Source organism: Strix uralensis, chromosome 3 (assembly GCF_047716275.1).
Source record: "Strix uralensis isolate ZFMK-TIS-50842 chromosome 3, bStrUra1, whole genome shotgun sequence".
Taxonomy (NCBI): Eukaryota; Metazoa; Chordata; class Aves; order Strigiformes; family Strigidae; genus Strix; species Strix uralensis.
Window position 1 is genome coordinate 46,196,915 of NC_133974.1, and position 11,850 is coordinate 46,208,764.

Consider the following 11,850-nt stretch of genomic DNA (forward strand, 5'->3'; position numbering starts at 1 on the left):
TCAACTCCATGGTAAGTTATGTGCTGCTTTCCACTGCTTCAGATAAGATTTCATGGCATGACAAAGCACACTATTTAGGGGTAGTAGTACTCAGTAGAGCAAGTATAAAGTTCTGCTCCTTGCCCTGATCTTCTTCCTCCCTTGGAGTGTGTTTATTTTCTTACCTAAAGGTATAATAAAAAAGTTGTAACATTTCCAAACAAGCAGCTCCCCTAACAAGTCCTAGTGAAGTTTGTAAGTGTGCACATAAACACAGGGATCAAGGTTGAGTCAGGAGCTTACATGAGCAACCACTGGGAGGGGTCACACCTTCTTGGGGCCAGGCTCCGTGGAGATGCAAACAGCAGCAAATGCACCTATGTGCAGGCCCGAGCACACCAGGGGCTCTCTGGCAGCTCCAGGCTGCAGCAGGGACAAGAAGTGCACTACTGTCTACCATGTTTGCAAGAAAGGATGCTGAGGAGCTTGCCAACGAGCTGCCTCCAGCAATGCCACACCTGGCTGCCCCAGGGAGCAGGGTGAAACTCCCTGGAAGACAGGTCACAAAGGGATGTCTCCCAGGTACGTTCCCCTCCAGTCCCACACTCTTGCTCTCCAGGGCCATCACACTAGCTGCTATGGGCACTTTTGCCTCTGCTGACTCTTTTCCCAGAAAGTGAACGTAATATGTGCTGACTTTATATCCAGAGGAGTTGTTAATGAAAAAGACAATTAGACAGATACTTGTTCCTGTACTCCCATATTCCTGCAGCTTCCAGAAGAGTTTCCTGAATGTGTGTACCTAATCCCCTCCTGGCCCACTTTCTAAATGGCACACCAACTTTGGCAACAGCAATGCAAGGATGCTCCTAATGCATCTGAAACTTCCCAGAGCGTATATTGCATGGACCTGCTATCACTACCAGCAGGATATAGGGCAGAGGTCTGATAATAATAAACTGAGCTATATGGGCATAGAGATGGAAAGAGAGATGCAAAATGTACAGGGCAAGAATCCCAAAACTTCTTTTTTAAAAAAAGAGGAACATTTCAAAGCAAGTATCAGGCACCTGTTGTTACATGCTAAAGGGGAAATCTTTCCACCAAATCCACAGGGCAGGTCTGAGATAAGCAGCTGGAATGATAAGTTATCTCTGTTGCAATTCAGGAAATATAGATGCTTCAGGTGCTAATGGTGTGTCAGCAGGGAAACAGACACACAGCGGACTGGGGTTAAGTAATCCTAGGAAGGTGTTTATTCATGTATAACATTTGCAGAGAAGGTGACTCCCTACCTCGCTCCTGGCTGCCCAGAGGAACTGCTTATAACCAAAAATATGCTTGGAGAAGTCAAGCGGAAAGGTTAGGCGGGGCGGGGGGCAAATCCCAGCCGTGACAGCCCTCCCATCAGCGCTGGCGCTCCCCGCCGCCACGCGCGTCCCGGGAAGGACGGCAGCCTGGCCATCTGCGCCTGCCGACCACTGCACCTCGGCATAACCCAGCCAGGCTCCTGCGCTGGCGCCGGCGGAGGGGGACCACTGCCAGCTTTCAGAGAGCATAACGCGCTGCAGCTCAGAAGAATTAGAGGTCAGTTGTGCATCCCGCATCCTTTTGCACTGGGCTGGATCGACTGTAGCTGAACCATTCCCGGCAGACATTTGTCCAATCTATTTTCAAAATCCTCCCACTGCCACTCTAGGCAATCTATTCTTGTGCTTTCCAACTGAAAGTTAGAAAGCTGTTCTTAATGTCTAATCTAAATCATAAGTCAGCTTTAAAAATGACAAGTACGGTTAAAAGTTTCAAGATTTTTCCTAATAATAAATGTGGTTTTCATTTTATTTCTCTGTTGGTTGCTGCACATTCAGGGTACTTTCAAATCACTTTTTAAAGCTTCCCTCTAGAATCATGATGTATAGAAACCGTATTTTTTATTTTTCACAAGAGCTGAGATTGTCATTTAATTACATAAATCCAGGAGTAGGAGATTTAAGGAGAAAAAAAATTGTGAGAAAGTCCTGTGAGAGATGCCAACACTTAATTTAGCTGTAAAAGCCTTTTTTTTTTTATCCGTATGCCTCACAGACCCATTGCCCAAAAATGTTCTGAAGTGACAGCAATGTCAAGCAGAAAAGACATCTCACCCATAACTAATAGAGAAAAATATCTCAGGTGTGGGAGACACGTATTCCTGTGTATATGCATACATATTCCTTCATTTACCTCTCATCAAAATCCACTTTAACTATCCCAATCATGTGAACACTGCCTTTCAGCAGACATTTCGCAAGATCCCATTCAAGTAAGTTAATAGCAAGAGAGGTAGTTTCCTCCTGCCTCACCAAAGATGAACCCATTGAAAACTGCCACTTTGCTCTGGTGCTTGAATTCAAAAATTCAATTAAATAAATAAAAAATAACTGGACTAACTTTCTGCTTCAAGATTTTTGAAAGAGCAGCCTAGGGTTGCTTACCAACCCCAATGCAAATGCAGAAACGCAATGAAAACACAAATAGGAGCTCTGATCTTTTATGTCAACAGAACCAGATATGAAGGAAAACCACACTGCCTCAACTTTTAGATACACATGGCTGGGCACTGAGTTGTCCCTGGAGACAACCACATTCAAAATTTACGTCCTCAAAGCTTGTTATTTATCAGTGGAAATGCCTAGCTCTTTAACCCGGGTGTCACATTAATTTTGCTTAACTTTAGCATCCATGGTGTAGTCAGCTATATCTGAGTTACCCTAGGCACTGCATTTCATCCCAGAGCAGACACATGAACACAGCAGATGAGCTGTGCCTCCTGTTGACTGCAAAAGGCCCCTGCATGTGAAGTTAGGTGACATGATCCTCACCCTCGCCGCCTGTGCTCTTCTCTCACAAACTACTCAGGGAAGAGACGAGAAGAGAACAACTCTTGGTAAGAGAAGAGCAACTGCCTCTGCTTACCATTTTCTATCAGCAGCTTGAGGCCAGCCAGCATGCTCCTTCTGAGGTGCCCATTTAGCAGATTGTAAATAGATAATCTGGAGTCTAGTTCCAAGCTGAGGATTCCCTTGGAAAGTGGGGTATCTAAAAACCAGGCATTGCAACACTGAGCTTCAGCCCCCTTCTGGGTATCTGGCCTAAACTGCATTTCTAGTCTTTTTTCTGTACGTTCAGCAAACATGAAGGAAAGAAGAGGGTTTGTGGCTATCCACTCTCCTAGGCAATTTAACTAGTATTTTTACCACACCACATCTAACCCCTGGCATGCAGCTACCATATTTGCATGTCTCTGAATAAATAAATATATATATTTTTATATATGTATCATGTGTCTTTTTCTTTATGGACATAATAGCAAGTTACACTAAAATCAAAATGCCCTATCTATGGTCTTGTCTTTTGTAGTACTAACCTAAGACAATAAATATGGTCCAATGCGAGGTCCAGGAGAGTTATGTTTCCAGAAAAGAGGAATAATCATTTCTATTCATTGCATTAACAACGCACTTACAATCTGAAGGTATGTAATTTCCCAATGGCCCCCATTTCTACCCTCAGCATGTCTGCAGGACATATAGCGTCATACTGAAAGACCTCAGCTATGTCTGGAAGAGCTAGTTCTCCATCTGAAGTACTTACTCCATCTGAAGCCAGTCCCTCTTAATCCGTTCCCCACTCCTTGGACTTTTCTCTTTGCTCCACCATAGATGAAAATTCTGCCTGTGCCTGCTTCCACATCGTGTCCCAGTCCTCCCTGCATGGCTCAAGAAGTCTGAGACTCTTTTACCCACTCAGCCCTAGGTACTCCAGCTCTCCACACAGCTTTCTGCTTACTCGGAGTGCCCTCAGTAAGCTTCCCTTTTGTCTTTCAGACAGGTTCCTTCTTCACCCAGCTCTAATTTCTTTGTCAAACCATTCCTACCCCACTTTTCTCATTTTCAGCTCTCACTCCTAACCTGAAGGCTGAGTCATAGTTTCTCTCCCCCTTCCAACTTCAGAGGTGAACCCAAATCTGTGTCACCAACTTCTTTTCTCCCTTCTTTTTCACCCCGTCCTTCCCCTCCAGCTCTGTGCCAGGGGCTTTACACCTGGCCCGTGAGCCTGACAATAACGAGTCTCTCAGGAAGCAGCGCAGAGCAGCCAGGAGGGGAAGATGCAGCCTGCGTGTACCTCCTTGCGTTGCACTCAGTTACTGAGGGTGCGTGCATGCATGCAGAGAGGTGAGCAAATCCAGGCTTTTCAGGGAGGAGAGAACCTCCAAAGATGCCTGCTGCTGCTTTGCTGCATATCTACAAGCTGTTTTTTCCAAACTCGTTTTAACTTGACCAAATCAGCATAACAGCTTTTCTTTGCACCCTGGAACTTGAATGCCCTGATCTTTGTTCTGATTCCCAAAGCTCAGGTGACAACAGGAAATGTTGGCCTCGTTGATACAATCTAGCAACATTATAACTGAGATTTTTTAACTGGAAGTATCAGGCAACTATAACAAGAGGCAGCTCTCCCATTCCCACCTGTAAGGACCAGGATGAATCCAGATAGGAGGCAAAGAAAAGGGCGAGGTCTTCATCTCCTACCCTTAAAATCAAAGTATGCAGATTTTTAAACTTACTTATTTTTTCAGCAGCCATGAATATGGACATCTTCCAAAATCATGTATGAACACTGGATGTTGACCAGACTTTTCTGGATGTTCACTGGATAAATATGTTGGTTTAGTGTAAAAGATGGCTATAAGAAAAAGGAAGAAAGGAAGTAATGGGGGAGGAGCACAAGAAGCCCCACAAAAAATATTTGAGAGCTGATAGAAGTCACTAAAGCCACCAAATTCCCCTTGAGTAGTCCAACCTAACTGTGATGCACCAGACCAAGACGTTTGAACCAGCAATGCCAAAACTCTGGAGCAAAAGGACTAACTCAGAGACCCTTTTGGCCGTATAAAGACCTTCTCTTTCAAGAGGAGAGTGAGTTGTTAGTGGAGCCATGGCAGGGAAAGCAGACTGTCACAGGGTCCCCCAGGATTATCAACGACAAATGCAAAAGCTACTGTCAGCTCAGAAAATGCCTTACTGACACGTCAAAGATAAAAACTGTGTATTGCCAACCACCCTCACCACACATCCCAAAATGTGCCATATGGCAGAAAGTACTACAACTGATTTTTGCCATTCCTCAGGTTCTGGTGTGAATTGACAATGAGTCTAACGTATAAATTACATCATCTTTTAACTTTTTGTGATGTATAACATCAGACAGCTTTGTCTGGGACAATCCATCATGAACTAGTCTTGTTGACATTTTGGATTCTCTCTTCTGACCTTGTCCTTTCAGCACAGGCATAATTGTGCTTATGATAATTTTATTCCCAGTTAGGCAGTCATTTTGCACACCTTTGAGTTACAGAATAACTAAGAAGCCAGTTCTCTGTACGACTGCTGAAACGAGGCACCTTGAACCAATTTATGCTGAAGCGCAGTCCGGTGGTGTAACAGTAAATAAAAGTGGGTAAACTCACCTCTCTCGGTGCACATAAGTAGGTTAACTCTCTTTAGTCATATTTACTGTTGACTATACCACAGGTGCAATCTCAGCTGGGGGCTCCCTACTGAGGAAACACCAACCATATGTTTGTGCAGCAGTTAACAGGGCAGGGAGGGGAGTTGTACAAAGCAGTCCTCACGATATGAAGGGTCTAGCAGGCAAAGAGGAGGGATCTAAGCTCATTTCTGCCACCCAGCTCACGTGAAGAAAGCCTCACATTTCAGTCAGGGAGCTCTAGGTTCAGGAATTATCACTGATTTGTCCATATTTACATACCATCTTGGGGTTTTAGGGAATTTTTTTAGATATGTAACACTTTAGCAATCATCTAGGGTGACGGGCAAAGTTTTTTCTCGAAGAACTGACTGTTCAGTGTCATTTTAGTGGGAATATACAATTATTATGGTACATGAATTATTTGAGCTGTTCCCTGCAAAGACTGATTGCCTTTCCTGGCCTGTGTGTGGGAGCAGCAGAGAAATCCTTGCTGTTCTAACTGATGTCAGCACCCCCAGACAGTCAAGCATAGCTGCAGAAGTGTGACTATCATTTCACCTGTAGCAGTGCTCGAGCCAAAGTCCCTGCCCACCTTGCTCTCAAAACAAGAGAGTTGTTTAGCTCGTTTCAAACCACCAGATTTACACAGATGTGAGAAAATGTGATGGACCACAAATATTTAGAATTAAACTTTGAGCTGTCACTCACCACAGCAAAGAGAAAGGGACATCCCACCACATCCATGTCTGCGTTTTCAGGGAAGAAACAGTTATGTCAGCTGTAGTCTCCTTGCAATATAAAACTTCTAGGCTTATTAGTTTATCATAACGAATAGATTATTACACTCCCAGTCTGATGACTGGGTAACTAGACAAGTGCAGATGTGTTTTAGTTGAAGACCACAACATTGCCCACTCACTTCTGCCCACTTCAACACATTTTTCAGCCCCTTCGTTTCTGCCACTAAAGCCAATGGGAGGAGATGGAGGGACAGACATTGATTTGACCTGGGGAAAAAGTAACCTCCTACAGAAACGGTTGTAAAGCTGGAAGAAGTGATGAGCAGTGGGAGCTCTGCAGGCTGCTACAGGTTTTTGTTGCTTGCTACAATATTCTTTTGTGTTGTTCCTGGATCTGCTTCCTTTACATATGTTTTTGAACTGTTTCTGGCTGGAGGTTGTTGTTACTGGAGCGCGGATGTGTTGCTGGAGATGCTATTCAAGTTCACAGACTTCTTGCATGCTGCTAACTTCCACTGCCCTCGGCACTCTTGCCTCCTGTCAACCAGACTTTATTTGCCATCAAATTTAAAATAAAAGGTATTGGTTATTTAAAATACAAGCTATTTGTTGCTTATCAGAAAGACTAGCTCCCTGGGGAATAGTGACCTGGTTTTAGCATTGGTCTGACTGCATGGCCGAGGCTTCATACCTGAAGGTGAGGTGCTTCTGGAGCTCAGGGAGGCAGCCCAGGAACAAGACAATTTCCTCTTATCTGCTTCACAGCCTCCTCACCTACTCCGTTTCTGGAAGCTGTTACTTAACATAGTATTAAACATAATTGGTTATCAATCCAGTCCAGAAAGCGAGCAAGAGACGCTAATAGACAAGACATGGATGTTTTAGACAAATGCTGAAGCTCATGGAGGAGCAGTAACATCGCAATAACAGAAACTGAGTTTCAATTGAGTTGAAAAAGCAATTATGTGGTACTATGGAATGAAGTGAGAACAAGGTAAAATTTTATGATATTATGATTCCTCTTTCTCACAGCTTTCTTCAGGTGGGGAGGGGGTTACCATGACCTTTGCCTTTAACCCTGAGGCCACCAAAGGCCACCCCAGCTCTGCTGCACTCCTCCTCTCCCAAAACGCCTCTGGATGGTAACACTTGGTTTAATCCTGGCTCCCTCGGACTTTTCTTCGGGAGCTGTTCTGAAGGCTCAGCACAAACTCAGACCCGAGGAAGGACCGTCGAGGTGCCGCCAGCTTCCCCCCTCCCCCCAGGATGGGGACACCGGGGCCGCCTCAAGTGGGGCCATGCCCGCTCCGCTGCCGCGGCCGGCAGACCCCAGCATCCTCCGCCCCGCGGGTGCGCACCCACGCATCACCCTCCCACTCTCCCGCCTCTCCTTCTTTTTTAAAAAAAATATATTTATTTATTTATTTTCCCCCTGCAGAAGTCGAGGTTAAAACCCTGAAACCCGAAGCCCTGAAACCGAGCTGCTTTGGCCCCGCCGGTGGCACGGCCCCGCCACTCACACCCGTGTCCGCTCCGTGGCGCCGTCGGGATTCGGGAGGGGCAGGTGGGGGGGTGGTCGGGCGAGCGCCAGCAGCAGGCGGCTGCCTGGGGTGACCGTGGCCCGTGGGTTACGCGTGGGTGACCGCGGCGCTGGAGGAGTGACGGAGCAGGGGAGAGGGGGGTTCTCAGCGATTCCCTCGCGGGCAGGAAAAGGCAGAAACCCGTGTGTCTGCGTGGGGGAGGGACGGAGGGGGAACCGCTGAGGTTTTATCCTTGAAAGAAGCGATTAAATAGAAATTAGTTTCACTCACGCGGAGGGAAGACAGCCCTGTCTCTCCGTCCCTACCCCTTCGGGGCGAGCGGCGGAGGCAGCCCGTGGGCCCGCGTGGGTGCCCGGGCCCCGCCTCAGAGCAGCTCCCGCATCCCCACCCGCACCCGCGCACCCTCCGCGCTCTGCCGCCACGACCGGCCTCGCCGCCACGACCGGGGCGCTGGGTGAGCGAAAGGCGAGTTACAGGAGAGGCTGACCCGGAGCTGCTCCCCGGCCCCGCTTCCAGCCCCCGGTGAGCCCCGGGGGCCGGGAGGAGCGAGACGGGGCCGGGAGTTTTCCGTGGGGCCGGCGGGCACCCACGACCGAGCGAGCCTGGTCTCCCCAGCCTGCATTTTAATCCTGAAATCTGGAAATGGAAATTGTTTGATGTATGAGGAGACGTTATCTAATTAGGGCGTAAGAAATTTAATCTTTCCAGCAGGCAGGTCATATAATTAATGTTAATTTAACGCTCAAATTCTCAGTCATTAATTTTTATTCTCTTAAATGTAGTTTGGCAGGGCCCCCTGATCCATGGCAATGGATTTTACTGAATGTAAGAGCACACTTGGTCTTTGGAGTGAATTACTGCAGCCCTTCCTATCCCAATAACAAGATCACATCATGTATGCATTATTAAGCCATGTAATTGAATGGTCCATAGTTTGCATATCAGACTATTAAAGTAATGTGTTTTGCTTTTCTTCTAACACGTAATGTTAAAGCCTTTGCGAATATTTGGTGATTCTGATAATTATCACCAAATTACTACAAATGTTCTCTTCATTAACGTGATTTCTTTCAAGCATTTTTTAAAAATGTGAATAATGCATTAAGTGGTGGCTCGTAAAGTGGTTTTTTTTAAATAAAACTTGTCAACTACAATTCGAAAATGAGACCAAAAAAAGAGAGAGAGGGGGAAAATTAACAGTTGCACGGGGAGAGAACAATTCTCCTATAAGGTTGGAAAAGACGACTTGCCTTTTTTCCCTATTTCAGATAAGTGACTGTGCACCTTTAAAGTTTCACTTCATCGGGAGCAAAAGTGCATGCAATCTAAAGAACTGTCGATTGCAGATGATACAGAACAGATGGAGGAACAAAGTTGGAGCTTTTCCCTTTACAGGGAATAGATGGGGACATAGGCAGACAGACAGAGAGATTGATTTGAAAAGATACTGACCTCTCTCCTTCAGCTGCAATTTAACTTGTCCTGGGGAAAAAAAAAAAAAAAAAAAAAAAGTGAAATCTGCCTCCTCCCCTGCCTGCCTGCCTGCCTCCTGCCTCCCCCCGCCCCAAGTTCGCACTGTCATCTGAACAAACTGCTGCGCCGATCTCAGAAGGTGAATAATTCTCAATTAACTAAGTAACTAACTTTCTTCTTGCCATCTTGAGTCACTCACTTAACTAAATCTTAAGCCTTCGAGACCCTTCATTACAGCCTTCCCCCGCCACACTATTTTCAAAGTTCAATAGCAAGCCAACAGAAAACACTGCTGCAAAATAAGAGTCTCTTTTAACATTAAAGAGCTGATCATTTGCATCGGAAAAAGTTATTTCCCCCCCCCCCCCTCTAAATTATTTAGGGACAAAAAAAAAAAGAAAAAAAAAGAAAAAAAAAGAAAACAGCCCCAAACAACCCCCAAACCCCCACGCAGCTCGTGTCAGGACCAGTGTCACGGATGCTCTGCAGGGTGCGAAGCCACCGTGACCAAGGGAGCGGGCGCTGGCTCAGGTGTGCGTGGGGCTGTGGGACTCGGGGCATCCCGCAGCGCTGCGGCTTCGCTGCTTCGCCGCCAGAAGCGCCCGGGTTCCGCCGGGCCGGTCCCACCGCTCCGCTACCCGCGGGCAGTCGGCGGAGGATGCGCGGGCGCGGGGGCGGGGCGGGGGGCGCGCACGGCCGCTCCGCGGGGCCGGGGCCGGGGCCGGGGCCGGGGCCGGGGCTGGGGCTGCCGAGGCTCCTCGCCCCGCCGGGAGCCCGGGACGGCCCGCGGCGCGCTCTTATTTTGGTTGGGAGCGGGCAGCGCTGCCGGCTGCAGCCGGGAGAGCGGAGGGAGGCGAACTGTGCTTCTCTGTTTGGTTTGGGGTTGGGTGTTTTTTTCTTTCCCTTTCCCTCCTCTCTCTCTCTCCCCTTCCCTCCTCACTATAGCAACCAACGCCAGCCTGACAAAAATGCACCCTCTGTGGACAATGGCCCAGCCTTCCTGCTCGCCTCGCTCCTCTTCTTCCTCGCCGAGCGAAAGAAAGTTTCCAGCCCGCCCCCCACCCCCCCGCCCCTTCTCGCCTCTGTCCCCCGGGGCAGGCTCCTGCGCAAATCCCGAGACGCGCTGAGCCCCGCCGGGACCGGGCCGACCCCACGTGGGAGCCGGGGACACACACACACACAAGTCGCCCCCCAGCCGGGGACCCCGCTTGCCCCAGCCGCCCCGCCAGCGGGACGCCGATTTCTGCCCTGCCGAGGGAGGGGGGAGGGGGGGGAGAGGGGCTGCCTCCCGTTGCGTTGGGCTGCAGGGGTTTGGGGGGGCGATGCCGGGGCGGGGGGGCCAGCAGGACGCCCCTGGGCCGCCCCCAGCCCCGTGTCGGTGTGCGGGGCGGCCCTGCGCGGCGGGGGCCGGAGCGGCGCCACCCGCAGCCCCGGCGGGCCTCAGCCCCCGGCCGGCTCCCGGCTCCCGGGCTCGCCTCTTCGGTGGCGAAAAATCGCAGCCCCAGCCCGGAACGGCCCTTGCTTCGCCCCGCGAGGGACGGAGAGGGGCAGCGGCGGCTGAGAGCCCTCTGAGACGGCGCCTCGGGAGGGGAGCGGGAGTTGTACCCAAAAGCTGGAGGGGGGGAGGGAGGATCACGTCCCCCGGTGAAGCAGAGACACGATTTCTCTGAACTCTTCCCGGGGTGTCTGCTCGTCTTCATCAGACGCGATCACTGAACGAAACAAATAAAAAAGCAACTGTTAGGTTTGTCGGAGAAGACTGGGCTCTTTTCCCTCTCTCTTCTTTTCTTTTCCCCCTTTATTTTTTTTTCTTACTTTTTTCTTTCTTTCTTTTTTTTTTTTTTTTTTTAAATCTGTTGCTGTGTTTCGTCCTGCACAATTCTTCGGCCAGCGCAGGCTTTGGAAAGTCCCGGCTGAAACCGCTTTCCCGTGCCTGAGAGGCTGGCTCGCCGCCCCTCTCCTACCAATTCACCTGCTTTTCACGCCAGAAGAAACGCCCTTCCAGCTCCGTCGCGGGGCGGTCAGTTCCCAGCCAGGCTTTTGAACACTAAATTGCAAACTCCGCAGCACCAATTGCATCTGGGTCTGTCTCCGAGAATTCAATAAACAAGCTGTATTAACTCCAAACAGAATTTATCTCGTAGACTGATGGAATTTGTCTTTTTTTCTTCTGCTTCTTCTGCTTCTTTTCCCCCCAAGGCCTCATATTCACCACTCAAAATTTAGCAGCCTGCCTTTGATAAATTACTCAAAGTAATCCCTGCAACAGCTAAGTCTGACTGGTTGACGTTGTGTTAGAAGTCTTCATAGCGGTATCTGTCTATAAAATATTCACTTGCGGACTACAAAGGGTGGATCATTTTTAATGACAAGATTCAGAACTGGAGGATGAAGGGAAAAGATTAATATCCGTGAATTCAAATAATTTAATTTCAAATACTGAACTTAGAACATTATATCCGACTAGTTTAAACAGTGATGCAGATAAAATAGCAGTCTCAAATGAATGAAGGGGCCGGAAGAATAGAGTTGTGGGGAATGTTGGAAATGAACATTAATACAAACTTTACAGGAACTTTTTTTTT